General features: G+C 43.7%; 1 protein-coding gene and 1 long non-coding RNA gene across 32 annotated transcripts in view; both read left to right on the plus strand.

Moving 5' to 3' along the window:
• LOC119858781 overlaps nt 1-8830 on the plus strand; it is a 75836-nt gene extending 67006 nt beyond the window's left edge. The window contains exons 3-4 of one of the 2 annotated variants that reach the window (XR_006282714.1): nt 6870-6921; nt 8746-8830. This is a non-coding gene — a long non-coding RNA (uncharacterized LOC119858781). Of the gene's footprint in view, nt 1-6869; nt 7038-8745 lie in introns of those variants that run through there. The other variant, XR_005294006.2, reaches the window with a different exon arrangement.
• Nucleotides 8831-10899: 2069 nt separating this feature from the next.
• Nucleotides 10900-19914, plus strand: part of ZMIZ1 (zinc finger MIZ-type containing 1) — a 504711-nt gene continuing 495696 nt past the window's right edge. For 6 of the 30 annotated variants that reach the window (XM_043518774.1, XM_043518772.1, XM_038410171.2 and 3 more), the window contains exon 1: nt 11579-11835. The gene's annotated coding sequence lies outside the window, so the exon portion shown is untranslated. Of the gene's footprint in view, nt 11836-19914 lie in introns of all 30 variants that reach the window. The other 24 variants (XM_043518792.1, XM_043518782.1, XM_038410180.2 and 21 more) reach the window with 7 other exon arrangements.

Genomic DNA, 19914 nt, shown 5'->3' on the forward strand with positions numbered 1-19914 from the left:
GCCTCAGAAAAACGTGTTTGTTCAGATTTTGTGAAGTATTTTTTCCTACAAATTTGACTAACCATCTCCCTTGTGGCACAAAATACAGGCAATGAAAAATGTAAGGGATGCTAGATACCCATAGGAAAGCAAGTCATAAACAAGTTTCCCTCACTGACAAGGTTGTATTTTATTTAGCACAATTAGCCTTGTCACTGATATAATGTATCTTGGGGCTGTTTTAAATGGGACTATCCTCATTTGCTATTAGGCTTCACCAACATTGGTTCACTTTTGTGTAGTCTGATATCCCATTATGTCATGGCAGCTAGGGGTCAGGTGTGACCAAAACCTGATCTAAACACCCCCAGAATCCGGGGAGTTTCCATCTCCTATTCCATTCTCACAACAACCACCTCCCATAACCAACATCTGGCTGCTTTCTTGTAATTTGCCTTTTTGCCTGGTTCAGGTCATATATCAGGATCCAGAGCAGAGGCAAAGAACTTCTCAGACTTACAGCCACTTGTAAAGCAAGAATGTTTGTCTGTTTCCTCTTAAATCTCATTCCCTTTCTCCATTAAAAATCAGCTCTGCTTCCTTTTCCAGCTAGACAGTAGGTGTCACAGAGACAGACGCAATGCATTCTTTCTACCCTCTCAAAAGTGAGAACATACATCACAGGCACCTCATATACATGCCCAACTCCTCAAAGAGATTTAGGTGCCTTACTCCCATTGATTCAGGTGCCTAAAGAGCTTTGAGGATTGGGTCCATAGTAACTAGAATGATTTCAAGGAAGCTGTATGCATGTCTGGTTCTGTGGGCGGTACCTGATTGCATCATTTGGAGGAGATTAAAAACAAGGTCCTGATACTTGTGGTCATCAAAGATTTTTTTGGCACTTCTTGTAAGAGCAGGCTTGTTAGGCATAGCATCCTGGTCAGATTCCAATATGTATAATTATATTCTGCTTGCCTACATTCGCCTGAGTTTCAATCGCATCAGGTATTTTCCTTCACTTCCTGTCCTACAAAGTTCTGAAGTGTTATTGAAACAATAAATGAAATAGTACCAGTGGGGCCCAAATCTCTCATTTCACGTCTGAATCCAAATTTCCTTACTGTTCAGGTGTGTTTGGATCCAAGATTTTTGGGGCCAGTGAAGAGATTTAATCAGAACCAAATCTAGATATAAACTTCCTTGAAGCTGAGAAGGTGTTTGGATCTGAAACTTTTGGTTTGGCCAAATTGCTGACAGTGTGTGTTGAGATCCTTTTAAAATAAAGGATCCTAAGCACTATAACAATGACTATTGTGGATGTCTTTTTAAATGTACCTCTTGGACACACTAATAAAATGTTTATGATGCTGCACATGATGGGATCTACAAATCCCACACTGGCCAGAAAAGGGTTAATGAGCTGCTGTGGGACACCTCCTGCTAAATCTGCAATAGATGTCTGTCTTAGAGGGAGGAGTTAAAAGGGGGAGAGTCCAGCACATTTAGGAACAGGTTTTGAGGGAGGACAGACTCTTAGGTCACATTCTGTGGAAAAAAGTCTGGCAAGGGCCAAAAACTGAGTAGAGGCCATTGCTGCTGCCAGAGCCCTTCTGCAGGAAGGTAGCCTGATACAGGACTATTGTTTGTTTTGCTACCAGTGACTTGCTTGTTGTAGCTCAATAACATAGCTGTAGGCAGTGCCCTGCCTGAAAGGGGCAGCAACCAAATACAATTATTTTGTCTTTTACACCTGACTGGGGATGCAGCAGAGGGTTGTTCTGAGCCTAGGAGTGAGCCAGTCTCACTGCATTTACACAGTGCAGGTAGGCCAGGCCCCTCCTCATATGCTAATGACTTGCCTTATTTTCCTATTTACTCAGGCTTATTTTTTGACTTTTTTTTTTTTTAATGGAACTCCTATATCTTCAACATTCAAATCCTGGATTTCAATGCTTTCTTGCCACATCCTAGTTTTGAATTTGTTTTATAAAATAGTTTATTTTTATTGCCAAACTTATCAAATTTTTTCATCTAAAGTAGCATGAGGACGGTTGCCAATTTTGGTTTGGATGTATTCCTTGAGGTTTCATCATGACATAACTGTTAATTAAAGATTAATCTTTAATTCCTGGAGACTCCAGTACAATCCTGGAGGGTTGGCAACCATAAGCATGATACAAACTGAGACCCTAATCCCCCCCTTCCCCCCACGTTTAACTTCAAGTACATGAGTAGTCTCAATTAGCACAGTTGAACTACTCATGTCTAAAAGTTAAGCGCATACATAAGTGTTTGTTTGTAAGATTGGCCATTTAGGCCCCAGTCCTGCAAATTGCTTCACACAGGCACCTGTGAAGCCAATGTGGTTCCCTGTGGGTGCAGGGATCCATCTATGTGGAGCAATGTGTGGCACTGGGATTTAAACGCCAAATTCAGAAGGATCAAGTTAGGGGAAGATGCAGAAGTTTAATTTATGTATGCAAGCCGGGCTGGACTGGGTCTGGTGTCTGCTGGCTGTTTTGATCAACAGATTCCACCTTCCCTGTACCCTTGGAGCCCTCTTGAAGAAATGTGGTCCCTTGTTTTTGTTGCTGAAGATTGACTGTCAGGTAGTGTAGATTTAAAAAGAACAAAAGGAGGACACGGTCTCTGAGAATATACAAATATTTTAAAAGCTTCAAAAGGGAAGGTGGGGGGAGGGAACTTCAACCTCTCTTCTCCTAATGTAATAATTTTCAATGTGTTTTTTCTCAACAAACTTGTTTTTTTTCCTCTATGACTCTAACTGCAAATTTACTTAATGTTTGTTGCACCTGCAATTTAATCTCTCCCTGAAAAATCCAAATAAGCCCCATTTTCTATATTATTGAGACAAAGATAAAATATAGACATTCGTCACTACAGGAACTGTATACCTCATGGCCCCAGTGAAACATACAGAGCCTGAGTCTGGTCTCACTTAATGTATGTATACACTTAAGGTGCAGTTTCCAGCTTGAGTAAATATACCCATCCAAGCTCTGATTGAGTTAAAAATAATAGTATTGCTGCAGCGGCATGAGCTGCATAACCACCTAGTCACCTAAGTACTTGCCTAAGGTTTCAGATAGGATCATATTCGGGACAGCTAACCTGTCCATCTTTGCAACGATGCTTCTGTTTTTAGTATACTAGCTCGATCAGAGTTAGCACGGTTACATCTACCCAGCTGACAACTTTACACCTCTAGCTGTAGTGTAGACGTACCCTTAGCTTAGTTTCAAACTAGTGGAATTTCATAGTCTTCAATGGTATTAGGCGTGATTTACATTGGGATGAGATCAGAATCAGGTTCTGAGTCCACATCCTTTCTATGAGAGAATGTTAGTTGAACCTTAGTGGGACTATTTACATGACTGAGTATCTGCAGGAGAACCTCTATAGGTGACTGGTAATGAATAGATAAACACATATGAGAGATGTTGATACATGATGAGATTTTTGTTCCCTGGAATCTAGATTGAAGGGTAAGAACAATGCACTGCTCTTTGGGGCAAAGATCTTCATATGTGTCTGTACAGCACCTAGCATAATGGTGCTCCAGTTCTGGTGGAATCTCCATTACTGGTAATTTTTGAATCAAGATTAGATATTTGTCTCAAAGACTTGTTCTAATTCAACCAAGAATAATTTGGGGGGAGTTCTATGGCCTGTTACATAAGAGGTCTGACAAGATGATCACAGTGGTCCATTCTGGCCTTAGAATCTATGGTCCAGAATAATAAGCGAAGAGCAAGAAAATAAAGCAATCCTGACTTAAAACCATGCTGGACAATGAGAAATGATCATTAGTGATAGTTATAGAGCAAAGGAATCAAATAGGGAGTGGTGTTCTGAGATTATCATATGGTGACCTAGGTTCCTGCATGTAATCATGATCAATTTCATTTTCATTACAATGTAAATTATGGGAGCATCAAAAACTAATAATTTAAACTACATCTGTAGAGGGTGAGGCGATGCCCTGGTTTAGTACTCGATCCCCTGCAGAATGGAATTCAAATCTGCCTTGGGTTATAGAAGAGAAATGAGTTTAGCAGATTCAGTCTAGTCCCTGTGGACAGGACCACCACCTAGTGCAACATGATTCAGAACAACTCTCTCTTCTCAGGAGAGGTTTTAATACTTCAGCATTATAACGTTAAGCCAGGATTGAGGTGCATTTGTTGAAGTCCGCACAGTTTCTATGTGAAGGCTGGTTATAGCCACTGCTGTGAGTCTTTAATTGTCAAGAGCACTCACTTGCTAAATGCAGCCTCCAATGTAAAAACCACTCAACCAAAACACTGGGCCTAAGCCTTGGCCCTGCAAATGCTGTTTTGTCTTGCTCTGGCAGTGCTAACGAGTTGGAAAGGAAGCTGATCCCTGCACTGGAAATCGCCAGATGACATGAGGCCACTGTAGTGGTTCTTACATTGTCCCTTCTCCTGAGCCCCCCTGATATCCCTGTGCCTGGGTAAAACTCAACTACCAGAATTGTCCCTTGGGCAGCTGGATATAAATTTGAGCAGTTTTGGGGCTGCTCTACTTCATGCTTAGGACTGACCCAGTCCTCCAAGCTGGCCCCAGAATCAGATGGATGCGAGGTAGAGAATACACCCCATCGTAAAGCCACCTTTGCAGCTCCCTCAATTAGGCTGAGCACAGATCAGACCAGCTCAGACTCTCCGCTTTATCTCCTATCTTGCATTTATATAACACCTCTCATCCCAAAGAACTTCACAAACTTAAAATAATCTCCAAATATACCTTACAAATGGACCACTAAAACCCCCTCTGGAATGAACATGGCTAATTTTAAACACAGCAAGAGTTGGGGAGGAAGTAAAGGATGATATCTTGCCTCAGTGCATTCTCAGGTGGGTATTAGGCAGACTGTAACAGCTGGCTTTTGGCCAAGCACTATGGTGTACACCAGGGCTGGGCAAACTTTTTGGCCCAAGGGCTACATTGGGGTTGCGAAACAGTATGGAGGGCTGGGTAGGGAAGGCTGTGACTCCCCAAACAGCCTGGCCTCCGCCCCCTCACACTTCCTGCCACCTGACTGCCCCTCCTCAAAACTCTCGACCCGTCCAACCCCGCCTGCTCCTTGTCCCCTGACTGCCCCCTCCCGGGACTCCCCACCCTTATCCAGCCCCCCCACTCCCTGTCCCCTGACTTCCCCGACACCTATCCACACCCCTGCCCCCTGACAGGCCCCCGGGGACTCCCATGCTCCCTGCCCCTTACCATGCTGGAGCCAGCCACGCTGCTGCTGTGCTGGCTGGCAGGCTGAAGCTGCGGGGGGAGGAGGGACAGCAGGGGAGGGCCAGGAGCTAGTTTTCCCCAGCCGGGAACTCAAGGGCTGAGCAGGATGGCCCCGCGGGCCGGATGTGGCCCACAGGCCGTAGTTTGCCCACCTCTGGTTTACAACCTTAATCTTACAAAAGATTCTGATCACCAGTGACTACAAGGGGACAGGACCTCCGTTTTATGTCTCTGCACATGGCACCCCTAGCATCACCGTGGCCCTAACACTGTACTGGGACAATTGATATTTAGTACAGACTGGGAGGGTAGAACAACCTGCTAAATCAACACTACCACTTCTTGCAACACCTTGACTTTTCCCAGCCCCCTACAAATCCAGTCCACATCTGCTTAACTGGTAAAAACTGTGGGATCACAGCACAAGGTGGTACGGTTGATTAAAAACCCCACAAGAATGCAGTGATAGAGGGGTTCTTTGGTGGCAATGTTCCAAAGAATCTTTAAGAATTAAACCAGTTACTATACAACATACCAATAACACAGCTTCCAATTTCCATCCTGTTGACATCAGTGGAAATGATGTTTAAGTATCGAGGTTAGAGTATGGCCTTGTAAACATTTTTTCCATCCTAGACAGATATTTAATTTTTAATTTTATAATACTTTTGCCTTCAACCAGCACAGTTCTAAACTGTTAATTTTTAGAATGTGAAACATTAAACCTAGTTCTGGCCTTTGCCTTTGTGGACTGTTACAACAAAAGTTTTGAATCCTTAGCAAGCTGATCATTTAATAAGAAGAGGAAATTAATTGCTAATTAATCCACTATTAAGGTGTAATGCTAATGACATATCATCTGTGTGATTATAATGAAATGACTGCATGGGTACAATGTCATCATTAGTTACTTAGAAGGCTGGGTTTATGCAGCCCACGTTTCAATAATGGGCATCAAACGCAGGCTCGGGAGCAGAATGATTTATGGGCTGCATTGACTAAACAGTATCCATCTTTTTAATCTCTGGACTGCTGGGTAAAATTATTGGGGTTTATATGGATCTCAAAGGAAGGGCAATGAGAGGCAAAGGGGCCATCATATGTAAAAGAAGGTAAGACACATTGGGGCTCATGGTCTTGTCCTCAGGCTGTCCCAAAATCATATGGGGCTTTCTGCAAATGTGTGATGCAGGCATTCTCACCTTCCAAGAGATCCAGCTCAGTATTAACCCAGTTTCTGTGGCAGGGACCCCTCTAATGTGGTAGGAAGTGAAACCCTTGTTTTTTCCAATTTAAAAACATGTTATTTAAAATATTCTAATTTTATTGATAATGGTTAGCACTTGCAAACTACTGTACATTTTTAAAAGGCTGCACAAACAGCCTGTCTAATCTTAATTGATATAAAATAACCACCCTCTCCAACTTTAATACACATTTTGTCCCTACAACCATTCAATGAAAATCCATTAAAGCTATTAATACTCTTCTCATGAGACTTTATGTGGCTATTTACAAACATGAAGCAAACATACTATAACACTGACATTTTTGCACTTCTAGCATAATAAATAAAATTTCACTCCTTTTTTTCCTTCTAGGGAGCCTTCCATCTCTTTCAGATGATGTCACAAGTAAAACACCTCATGGCAGGTAATATATGATGATTATTCCTATTTTCCAGATAAGGAAACAGAAGCATAGATTGGTTAAGGACTAAATTTTTAAAAGTGAGCATCATTCTTTTTGGGAGCCCAGCTGGAGTTACTAAGGACCAGATCATTAAAGGCAGTAGGCATCTGGGGGGATTTTCAAAAATGCCTTGAAATAAATGGGAGTTAGGAAGCTGCAAGTTTTGAAGATCCTTAGTGGTGGTGGTACTTTTTGTTTGTGTATTATTGCTGTGGTAATACAAATAATAATAATCCAGCAGCCCATGTAATGGACCAGGTCCCCATTGTGCTAAGGGGACCCAAGATAATCCTTGCTCCCCAAACATCTTACAATCTGCCTAGGGTTGTTAGGCGTCCAGTTCTGGGCCAGAATGCCCAGTTGAAAAGGGATCCTAGTGGCTCTGGTCAGCACTGATGACCAGGCTGTTAAAAGTCCGGTTAGCCATGCAGCGGGGGGCTGAGGCTAAGGCAGGCTCCCTAGCTCCATGCAGCTCCTGGAAGCAGCTGCCACGTTCCTGCAGCCTCTTGACTCATAGGCGGACAAGGAGGCTCCGTGCACGGCTCCCGCCCCAAGTGCCAGCTCCACAGCTCCCATTGGCCGGGAACCGTGACCTAGGCCATCCTTAGGATTTATGGGACCCTACGCAGGATTATTAAACTGGTGCCCCTATGCCTGACTTGGGGCACAGCCACCACTCCCACCCGCAGCCCCCCAGAAGAATCCCCCCCATTGTTGACCCACACTGAGCTTTGTACACAGCAGACGCTGTGGCAGCCCAGACTTGCAGCCCGGGGCAGGGGAGTGATGAGGCACCAAAGGATACCGAGCCCTCCGGCCAGCCTCACAGCAGCAGAGAGTCACAGTTCCTCACAGAGACCCCCGAACCTTCTCCCGCGCGCAGAATGTGCCGCGCCGGCGCATTCGGCTCTGTGAATATGGCCCCTGCCTAAGGAGACTGCAGCACGTGCTGGGAGTGCGCAAGCTGACCTGCTCTTATTTGCTGTCCCAGTGATGCCCCACATTTTCAGATGCCCTACCCCAGAGCCCACACTCCAACCCTCTGCCCCAGCCTGGTGAAAGTGAGTGAGGTGGGAGGATGTAGTGGGTGTGGGCAGGGCCTCAGAGAATGGACAGAGCAGGGACAGGAGTGTTGGGTTTTGTGCAATTAGAAAGTCAGTAACCCTACTAAATACCTTTTAAAAATCTGGCCCTCTGGGGCTGAGTACCCCCCAACTGCTATCTATGAGAGCTGCAGGTTGCTAATGCAAAACCCACTGAAGTCAACTGAAATATTTCTCTTGACTTCATGGGGCTTTGGATCAGGTCTATGCACTGAGCACCTCTGACACTCAGGCCCTCGATGTTCCAAAATGGCATCCAGCAACTGCGGCACCCAACCTCGGAGGACCCATTTCAAAATTTAAATCTGCTGTTGCGCACGCTTATACTTGGAAATTTTCCCCTTGGAAGTCAGTAAGCAACGACACCCCCCAGGTGAAGCTGAATGGGTGCTTAAGGGGTCCAAAGGTAGTGGGTTATCTCAATTGGTTCCTGAGTGCCAAGCCCAAGGTCATGCACGTGGGGAGAGTGACACAGAATAAGAGACTAGATCGTCTAGGTCCTACTCAGATGCTCTGACCACACGATGAATCATCGTCCCTTTCTGTTCCTGACCCAGCAGAGCAACATGGGAAAAAGGAGCTTGGCCCTTCACAGCAAGCACCCTGTGGAATGAGCACCATAGCAATTAATGGAACTACTGCAATGTGTTTTTTTTTTTTTCCCAACAATCAAATAATCTAGTAACTAATGATCGGGCCATCTGCTGTGTGGTGTCTGGCGTCTAGGCTGGTGGCCGAGGTGGGGCCCGACCCTACACCCCCTGCTCACAGGTATGGCTTATGCTGGTGAGTAAAAGCCTGCAGGAGCAGGCCCGTTGGGGGAAAGAGCTGTGGCCGCCTCTCGGCCTATGCAGGGCCAGCAGCTGCCTTGAGCAAATAAGATCAAGGCTTCAAACAGCCCCAAGCCGGGTCGGTTCCCGCACCCCGGTGTGAGTGGCAGCCAGGCGCAGCGGGGCTGGGCCTGCAGCAGGGCGCGGCCCCTTTAAGGCGCGGCGCAGCAGAGAGCCCCGCGCTGCGTGTGGCGCTGGGGCCGAGGGGGGAGCAGCAGCGGCGCGGTGCGTGTGTCAGCGCGGCTGGCACTGGCATTGTTCCCTGACGTCACTCCGCCAGCCCTGCCGCCGCGGCTGCGGCTGCCGCTGCTCTCAAACTTGTCTTTGTTATTCAGCGCTCTCCGGCTGACACGGCGGCTGCCTGCAAAACGCGGCGCCCGGAGCCGGCCCCGCAGCACCTGGACTGGAGCTTCCTCCACGCCCGCTGCTGCTGCACCTCCCCGTTACGACAGCGCTGGCCTCGAGCAACATGCCGCTCGTTTCCCCCCGCGGGGGCCCTCCGGATTTCCCCGCCTGTTGTGCATTGCAAAGGCGCCGAGCTCTGCGACCCCGTATTTCTTCCCAAGTTTCCCTAGCTATAGAGGGGACCTGCTGGCGGGGATGTATTATTTACACAGCTGCATGTGGCTGGTGCTTTGCAGGCGCGTCAGGAGACACAGTCCCTGGCCGAAGGGGCTCGCTCTGTGCATTAAAGGCTCTCTACCCCTTCTGGTTGGGCTGCTGCAAACACGGTCGGAGGGGTAAGGGGAGGCAGAAAGCACACTGGGTGGGATCAGGGGAAAGCACTAAGACCCTTCCTTCGGTGGAAATTTGGGAGAGGAACGTGGGAAAAGCACTGAGGAGCTCAGGTGAGGTTACTTTGGGGGAACAGGAAAAAAACCACTAAGGGACTAATCAAAAGCCCCCCGAAGTTAATGCCCAGGCTTCCTCTGACCTCAATAATGGACTTTGGAGCAGGTCTTGACAGCATTAGTTAAAGTGAAATGAAAAGCAGGGAGAAGAACTCTAGGTTAGACGGATTTTAGTAGGGGCGGGAGAAGATGGGGCTGCATTTTTTGAGAGTTAATAACAGCAACAAGAACATGATGAGGTTAAATTTTGGTTTGATGAGGGATTTAGGCATTAGGAAGCAGGCTGGAGAAGAGAAGGCAGCAGTTAAGGGTATGACCCCTCCCCTACCAATCAACCCTGAATTCCTACTCGCCCTTCTTACAGACGGAACACCCCCGTAAATAAGCGAGCACCACTTAAATGGGTTAGGGAAACAATTGCAATAGTTAGTCGGCATAAGTGCAAAAGTGTTTCCACAGTAAATAGTGCAATGTGAATAGAGTGCAGTTTGATAAAAACAAAGTCCCTCCCCCTTCTAGTAACCCGACATCCCTTAAATACTAGATCTCTTTCTCCTCCTCCAACAACAAAATAAATCTGAGCCGCTGAAGAGCTCTATGGCACTGTTTAAATTGCTTATCTTAATTGCATAATCTAACAAACCCCGTTGGAACCGGAATGAATATATTAGGCTTATTAACAACTCATCATAAAATATTGATTGTCCTGGAAGTGTTTTATCAGGGGAAGAGAAGTCGGGGGAGTTGTATTTAGAGGATTGGTGCTGTTAATAACAAGAAATTGTCCTTGTCTTTTCTTATTGGAAATCACGCTGGATTTGCTCTTTTTTAAAAAAACAGCAATAAAACAACAACAACTCACGCTCTATTATTTTTGCTATTCGATTGATCCGCCTAGCAGTAAGGTCTGAGAGCCCATCTTAAGGCCCCGAGATTTGCAGTGACAGGGTCAAAAAGTGGGGAGGACAACTCATGGAATTGATGGCAAGGAACACGATCAAACTTTGAGGGACAATTAGACACCCGCATCCGGAGTGGTTGCATTTAAAATAAAAAACAGCCCCTCCTCTTTTTTCTGTTTTCTCCTCCCTCTTCCCTAAGCCGTCCTTCTTGGGAGAAGCTTGTGCGTGTAATGATACCGCCACTCCTCTTCGGGCTGGAGATTGTGTTGGTTGGGGCTGCTACTGGCAGTCAGAAAGCTCTCCTAAGGAACGATTCTATTATTTTGCTAACCCTGGAAAAGGTTCTTTCCTTCCCCACCAGAACAGAGAGTCTTTTCTCCGTGGGGCTAGGAGGGGAATCTAGCGCTCCTCTCTAGCGGTTCCTTTATCCCTTCCTTCCTGAATCATTAGTGCTGCTCGCCTTGAAAATAAAAACCCACATAGCTAATGTAAAGCGAAACGCATCAAAAAGGAAAAAGAGCTTGAACCTTGCAACCAGCCATTGAGTCTTTCTCCAAACCCCGGCAAAAATCCCTCTGAGGAGAACATAAACTGGGGCAGCATTGCACGCTTTTAATTACATAAATTCCAGAGAGGGGGGTCCCCTCTCTTCAGCAATATCAAAATGCAGAGGGGAGGATAGTCCCATGCGTTCACTCTCTAATCTGGGATGGTTTGCACTGCACGCCATTCACTAGGATTAAGAAAAAGTTTGTGGGTTTTTTTTTTAAATCTTGTAAAACAATATTTTCATTTTTAACTTTAACTTTATGAGATGTGGGGGGAGAGAGGGGGCGAGAATAGAGAGCGAGGGACAGAACATCCCTACAGGAGGAGCTCCCTTTCAGATAGGAATCTGGGACAGATTTTGCCAACAGCCACAAAGCATGGCCCTTTGGTAATAGAATAGCCAATGTAATTTGACACTTCAACTTGCTGTGCTCTCTGCTAGTTGATTCACTTACTCACCCACTAACATTGAGCTCCTTTTCACTGTCTGTATAGGGGGGGAGCAGCAGAGAGAAACCGCTTTTAAATGAAAAATAGTTTAAAAGCACCTGAACAGAGCTGCCAATCAGCTGGGGAAAGAGGATTTTTGCTGCCTGCTTCCTTATTATATTTGTTACTGCAAGCCTGCTGTGCAATCTAGGTAAGTTTCGTGTCTATTTCAGTCTTACGTTCACACCTCCCTGTGTTTGTGACCGGGCAAGGATTGTGTCTTTAATGAGGCGAAACAATGGAGTAAGCAAGCTAAGGAAATATATATATATGTGTGTGTGTCTATATATATAGAGAGAGAGAGAAAGAACATTTGTTTTTTGTAAGACAAGAAAATGTGTGAAGACTTCTTAAAGGGACAGGTTGTATCTGTGTGTCTGAAAAAGGAGGAGAGGAGAAGGGGGAATGAGACAGAAAAAGAATACAGGAGATCCAGCGGAAAAGGAAATTCCTTGCCTTTTTGTGTTTGTAGCGAATAGAGATTAAGGAGCCAGAGTGTTTTATGTTATGGATGTGGGGCTCGGATCACTCCTCCTCCACTTTGAGCTGGGGAGGGAAGGGGGTAGTGTTGGGGAAATAGGTGTCTTGTGTGAGGTGACTGTAAAAGAAGGAATTCTTGAAAATTATAGCAGAAGGGGGAGGATCTTTCGTGTTGTAGATCTAAGTTTTAAAAGCTGAAACAATGAGGCGAATTAGGCATGCCTGAGAGAAAGAGAGCGAGCGATCTTGTGCTATAAAAACAAAGGAGGTTTTAAAATAATCCGGATAGCTTCTGTTTTCTGGCCAGTTTACCTTTCCTGACTGCTCCGGTTGTGCACCGACAGGCTCGTAGTCAATCGAGCTGGCTCTGAAGAATCTTTGGGGGCAAGGGGTGGGGAGAGGAAGGTTGCAATAGCAAAGTATTTTTTCGGGGGGGAGGGAGGATTGGGCATGTTTTCCGGGCTTTGGGAAGCTTGCCTGAGTGTAAATTCCTTGTGTCTGGGTTTTGAAAGCCAGTTGGGACTGGGGCCTCTCTCAATCACAAGGAATAGTCTCAGTCTCTCTCTCTCTCCTGTGTACATCTGTCCAGGAAGCCGGGGGGGAGAGGGGCCGATTGAAAGAACCCAGCTCCTGCTTTCTTGCCATTGTGAAAAGGAAAAAGGAGGGAATCGTTTTCACGGGAGACTGGCTGAGCTAGCTGCAGTAAAAGGGAGAATGGCAGCCAGTTAAAAGACACTTAAGGAATGTAAACATAAAAATAGGAGCCATCTAGTCATGCTGTATTCCTTGCTCTAATCTTCTGGGATGGGGTTCTCCAGGTTGATTTTGTGGTGCGGGTGGGGGAGTGGAGAGGTAAAAGGAGGAACGGAGAAGTTGTTACTATACCCATTTTTGTACACTGAAAACTTTTGTTTTACACGTGTATAGTTTAATTTCAATCTTACTTTGGAGTCTGTGGTGGGAAGCATAAGACTAGTTTTTAAGTTAAGTTCCTTCTGCAACTACAGACCTCATTCATATGCTTAATAAAACTGAGGTGTATAATGGCGAAAACATAACAAATTGCTCTGATTGTGGGTATCACTAACTGGTCCAGGCAGCTGGAGTGAAAATTAACAACTACCACGTATAGGTAATTTATTGAGACTGAAGATAATTTTAAGCAATAGCCCTGCATTACTGTCTGATTGTGCAGAGTGTATGTTCTTTTTGCTTCAGTTAATAATCTGCAAACGGCTTAATGGCTCTGTGTAGTGACAGAGGAATTGGTTTTCTCCATTTACTTCAGCAGGCCTGAGTGAAGCTGGTATTCTGACTGCTTTTTTCAATGCGTTGACATGAGGGAGGAGGATTTAACTTGGCAGCCTGAACAAATGCTCTATCAAAGGTTTCCTAAGAGACAGTAAGAGGGTCGGTGGGAGATGAATGACCTGGCGTAGTTTTAGGGTGCTACCTATGCAAGCTTTGTTTTAAATATGAAATGGCTATTTAGAACCCTGAATAGAACTGTGTGCATCAGAGAGGCGACAGGCTTATAAAATTTAAAAGGGCAAAAGCCCATTAATGCTTTGGCAAAGCTTTGGCTCTGGCCTCTGGTTGAGTAGTTCCAACTGCCTAGAAGTGCCAGAGCTTTTAAAGAATCTTTAGCAACAGCTTCTCTATAGCTGCAATATGGAACTTGGGCTTGTAAATTGGAAGGTTAATGATGCAGTCTCCTCCTCTCCAGCCAGGAGAATAGGGGGTGTGTATAGGATATGGATGCAAAGGTAAAAAAAAAAAAAAAAGCCCCATGTTAAATGATTAGGCAGGGCTCTTGCTAATGAAAGACTATTCCAGCTATGATACTTGTGCAATAATTTTGCACTGTGGCAAAAGTTCTAACCCAAAATTAATATACAGGCAACCGAGGAAAAGTTTGACAAAGAGGTTCAGCAAAATTATACCCTTTAGAACTACCGACAGTCTTTGGGAGAATTAGGCTTAATCTAGCAGACAACAGAGTTGGTCTCTGCCTCAAACTTGCACCCCCTTCTTTTTATCGAGGGAAGTTTACTATGGCATCAATCTTCTCTTGGCGGGGCCTGATTCAGGTTTATGAATGCCAGAAGACTTACGCTGACCTTTTTCTGTTCAAGTCGAGGATGTTGAAACACCAGCCATCAAACAAAAGACACATTGAAAGCAAGATCTGCAATAGAGCACGTGTGACTTTGAGGCTGGTTGAGTGCATTTGGTGACACTGTTTTCTTCTGAGTTTGGATGGGAGTTGGGGAGATAAAAGGCCATTTATTAAAATGAGATTGTGGAAAAAATAATTTAAAATAATCTTAACACCCCAAATTAGAGGACACAATTTTGCTTTTGTTAAAAATCATTACATTTTTAGTTTCCTCAAAATTTTGAGGCTAAGGAAAGAGACTACAGTGTTTTCCTCCTGAGTGCAAAAATGATATGAATTTTGAAGTATCTAGCCTGTATATTTTTTTTAAAAAAGAAAAATTGTTTTAAGGAACAAGAGAACTGAAGTTCGAGAACTGCCTTTTTAGGATATAAAAAGAAGAACAAAATAAAAAATTGCTCAGGATTTAATTGCTGGATCTGTGGTTTTGCCCTATATTAAAAGTAGTTGTTGTCTACTTTGTAGGCTAAGCTTTAAAGGAGATTTTATTTTCATTTAAAAATAAAAAACAGAGCCACTGAATTTAATATTTCATTTGTCTGTCTCATTCATGTCAACATGAATGGATGCTTTCATTGTTTACAGCGGCTAAGGTCCACAACACCTTAAATAAAATGTAATGATTTCAAAAATTGAGTCTATGGGAAAGACTCAGTTAAAACTTGGTTGGGGAAAGAACCATGTTGCCGGACATCTATACAGTGCATCTTTTGTAGTGTCTGAAATCATGAAAACTGGATATGAGTGTGGTGTAGAACTTTGTTTTCCAAAATATTGTTTCACACAAAAGATAATAGTTATTTTTTCCCATTACTTAAAGGACTTTTTTTAATAATCAGAAAGGTTTACAAGGAGTTGAAGTGATGGAATTCTAGGTACCATATGTTTCAGAGTAGCAGCCGTGTTAGTCTGTATTCGCAAAAAGAAAAGGAGTACTTGTGACACCTTAGAGACTAACAAATTTATTAGAGCATAAGCTTTCGTGAGCTACAGCTCACTTCATCCAATGCATCCAATGAAGTGAGCTGTAGCTCACGAAAGCTTATGCTCTAATAAATTTGTTAGTCTCTAAGGTGCCACAAGTACTCCTTTTCTTTTTAGGTACCATATTTTTCCATTCATAACTTTTCTTGGGAGTTTCCTGCCCTTTTCCCTATATCTCTTCCACTTTTTATAGGTTCCAAAGGTTTTGTGTCCACAACAAAACTCATGGATGGTAAGTACATCAGTGACACTACAGTTGATTCAAAGTTGGCTGGTCCCTAGCAACTTGACGTGTGTGTTATCTGCCAGGAAAGCTTGGTTTCTCACTGTAAACTGGAAAAACTGACAAGTTTGTTCAATTGTTTTTTTGTTTTGCCTTCTCTCTTGCTAACATGTGCCCTAGCATTTGGAGGCAACAGGTGCCCTGTATTTCCAAGTTACCCAGAGTACAGTGTGACTTGAGGAGTGAACATAAAGGTGGCCCAGGATCCACTAGTTTTTGGCCACCATGTCATAACAACTTGGGGAATCAAACAGTGCAGAGAGTAATCTAGTTATTGTTCTAACTGTAAAATCTGTTTTATACATACCTAGGACTGCAATTGGTGCCTGTGGTAGCGAATTTGACCACTGTGCAATTGACTAGTTTGTTCCCTCCTAGTTGTACCAATTTCTTTGAAATCCTATACAGTATTACTGTAAAGACATGGAGAGAATATTGCTGCAGAGTTGAGAATTGGTTTATGATTGCACTCATCAGCTACTGTGCTGACAAGACTTCTTTATCCATTTAAGATGTTGGTTTGTTTTTTAAAGAGGAAGCATATTTCATCAAGATGTAGTACAAAGCAAATATGCATGGGGTATATCCAGTAGTTCAATATGGTAGGAGCATTTTGTTATTTCACTGATCTTTGTGTGGATCTGAACTTCTCTGCTGACATAAGGCTAGGCAGTGTTAGTGGAGCTAGGAATAATTTATTTTTCAAATGGGTGTCTTTTTGGTTTAAAAACAAAAGGTTTGCCAATCCAAGTGTTACTTTGTCATATTGATTTTATTCCTCTCTCTTCCCCCAAAGCAAAAACTTCTTATGTAGCAATTTATTTTTTTTGTTTACATTGGATTTTATAGAACAATTTGCATTTAGGTTGGTTAATTTTAGGAGGTTTTTAAAGGGGTTGTAGGTTGCAAGAGAGATGTCCAGGTGAGGAGGTGTAATGGATCATCCTAGATTGACTGTTGGAGGCAGCAGTGTATTATGAGAGTAGATAGAGATGGTCTTAGGCTTGGTCATGTGATGCTTTGTTTCTAATAGGTTGAGATGCATTGAAAACGGAGTGGTTTTTACTACTTGCAAATGTTGGGCTCTGATTATATGAGCACAGTGGTAAAACTTTCTCCCAAGGAGAGGAGGAGGAAAAATATTGTAGACAGTACTTTTCTAGTGGGAGAGAGAAAGCTATCTTGTGTAGGTCCTTAGTCTGCCTAGCTGAATTATCCAGCCCATGGTAATATAAATTAACTTTTAATCAGAGGGAACAACCCAAATCTGCAAGGAACATATCCCTCTGCATAACTCAGAAATGTTCATTTGATTCAAGCTGTCTTATGTTCGCATCAGCTGAGATAATTATACCTTTCAAACCTGCATATGGGGGTAAAAACAGTAGCTTATATTCCTATCATTCAGTTCTGGCACAGCTGGCTCTAATTGTTTCTGAGGTGAAGGGATGATAGCTTACTTTTTAAAGGTGGCTCTAAAGGGCTAAAAACAAAATAGATCCATATGGCCTTTGTAATGATAGTTCAATAATTCAGGCTGGGTGTTTTGTTATTTAATAATGTTAGCATTCAAGTGGTCACATCTAAACTATCAAGTTAACACTTAATTAAAATGAATATGGGAAATTTATCCTTTTGTTGATACTGTGTCTCTTTGACTCTACAAAGATGCAGTGAATTGCTTCACAAAGTAAAGGTGAGCCTATTGGTTCAATCTAGGTAGGATTTTTTTTTTAAATATAAAATCCCTTTACTATTCATGGCACTAGAGATATCTGTGGAAGTACCATAAATCTATGGATTTGGATTGCCCCTACTGTTCACTGTTTGTCTGTGTAAGGAGCTTGCTATTTGATTTTCTCCTGACTAAATGTTTATATGTCAGCGGATGGTGGAGAGTCGATTTATAAAACAGATGTCATAATACTAAGACGTCCTTCTCCAGATCTATGCAGCCTTGAATTTTGTGTGTCTCTTTTTTTTTTTTTTTTTCTTCCCATACACCACTCATAAACTATTCTGTGGCTCTCTGCCCTGCTGGCAGTACTGTTACTATCTCCTTTGCAATAGAACCATATTTCAGTTTCTCAGTACTGTATTGAGTGCAAGATCAAAGGCATTCTTGGTTGTTCTGAGCCTTCTTTACCTTGCTAAGGCCGTGGCGAGGTAGAACTAACTTTGGCTGGCCCAGCTTCCATGTATACTGTGGGTGCAGACTCAACTGGTTGCTCAGATTTTTGTTGATTGTGAAGGGCACGTTTTTATCTTACTACTCTCCACAGCAGCCACTACTTCCTGAAAGCTTAATGTAAGGTAGGAACTGGGAGCAATACCAAACCAGATATTAATAAATATATCTACTGAAAATTAGCATGAGAATGAAGCCAGAAGACATAATATACCTTCCATACAGTGTGATATGAAATCAACATGGTAATTTTCTAATCACTGTGTCTGGCCTCTTGACACTGCTTCTTGCCTCTGCTATTGTAAACCATGTGTAAGAAATCACTGGAGGAGGTAATGGGGGCTGGAAGGGGGAGAGGGGAAGGAGCTGTGTGTGTAAACAGTCTCCTGGCGAGTTATTTCACAAGCATAAGTCAATCTGGGCCAGGATGGTATTAATTGAGGGGTACTAACCGGTCCATCTGCTTAATACACAAATGCATACAGTGTAGATAAACTGTGCCCTGATCTTGTTACAGTTTTCTGTACCTGGTGAAATATTATCTGCCCTCGTTTTGTAAGGACCTTTTGCTTAACAGATTAACACACTTGTTGGCAGAGGGGACTTGGAGGGGTAAAATAAATGGAGAAGCGCAGCTCAGCTGTGAGCAAGTTTTGGGGTTTATTTGTTTGTGCATGTTTGTGAGACTGCAGAGCATGATGATTGACTGGCTGACAAAGCCAGTGTTATCAGTCTCCTAGGGGTTTCCAGATAGTCTCATAACTAATCAGGGCAGTTTATTTATTGGGGCTACAATGACACAGATATATGACAGAATGGTAAGGGCTTCAATTGACCATTTAGTAGGAAAAAACAATTCCTCTGATAAATATCTGCTTGTCTCTTGGTTGTGCTCCTGTTACCCTCTGAGAACAGAAGAGCTTTTCAGCCTGCTCTGAAATGTACACCTTCTGCATCTTAGCCAGCAGTTTTTAAAGTGTAAGCGTCTCTTCTCTTTTCCTTGTTTAAACACCCACCCTCCCCAAATACAGTCAGCCTGAGCTTTCTGCCTTCCTCTGTTTAATAGGTCATGACTGGGTGATAGTGCTACTATAGTTAAGGTTGAGACTAGCTTACTGTTTAACAGCTGGTTTTTCTAAATGATTTGAAATCCACATCCTTACTTGGATTGTCTTGGATTGAAAACTGTGTGCCTCATGAGAATCCAGGGGTTAATGGTTCAGATCTGAGATCTTTTGAGCAAGGTGTTCCTGAAATACAGTCCCCGCCCCGCCTCCTCAAAATCACATGATTCAAAATTTTACAGTTCTTAATGCCCCCCCCCCCAAACACACACACATATTTGAAGCTCAAATGATGTCTCTGATCCTCCCCAGTCTGGTATCACACACTTGCAGTTGATTTCAGTTTGGCATCCTCATGGCACCTCCTGCTATAGCAGGAGGCATGAAGGAGCCAGGAAGAGGGCAGAGCAGGTAGATGAATGGCAGTGAGGTATGCAGTGTTCTTGTAGCCAGGCCGGTTCCAGGATATTACAGATACAAAGTGTTTGAGTAGCAGTGAGGTGTTCCCCAGGTGATCTCCTTCTGCCCTCCCATCATGGCCTCCTCATTGCTACCATTTCCTGAAAAAACAATGGCAATTCACTGCCCAGAAATGGTTAATGCAGGGTTGAGGTTGACCGGAGTGCCTCTTACCCCATCAGGAAGTCGAATGCACCTATACTTCAATCTTGTCTTAAGGATTCCCTCTGGAACATCACCCTGGAACATCATGTATGCTTGCAGCTTGCTACAAATCCCTATGGCAACAACAGACCATTGTGCTCTTCTGCCCACACAACCGACATAACTCAACACAGAAAGGAGGGGCCCCGGATCCATTTGGGTGCAGATGCACCTCTCCTCATATCACAGTGTGAGCTGTGGCAATCTTCAGCAAGTATCCCTGCACCAGTCAATACAGCTGTTAATAACACAATGAAGAGCCGTTGGAGCAGCATGCAGACAAATGAGAGAATACAGTTCTGTGGGACACAACCAACCACTTAAAATAGCATATTCACTTAGTTATTCCTAGTGTCTTCCTATTTTAGTGCAGCCCTGGCTGAAACATA

This window comes from Dermochelys coriacea, chromosome 7 (genome assembly GCF_009764565.3).
Source record: "Dermochelys coriacea isolate rDerCor1 chromosome 7, rDerCor1.pri.v4, whole genome shotgun sequence".
Classification (NCBI taxonomy): domain Eukaryota; kingdom Metazoa; phylum Chordata; order Testudines; family Dermochelyidae; genus Dermochelys; species Dermochelys coriacea.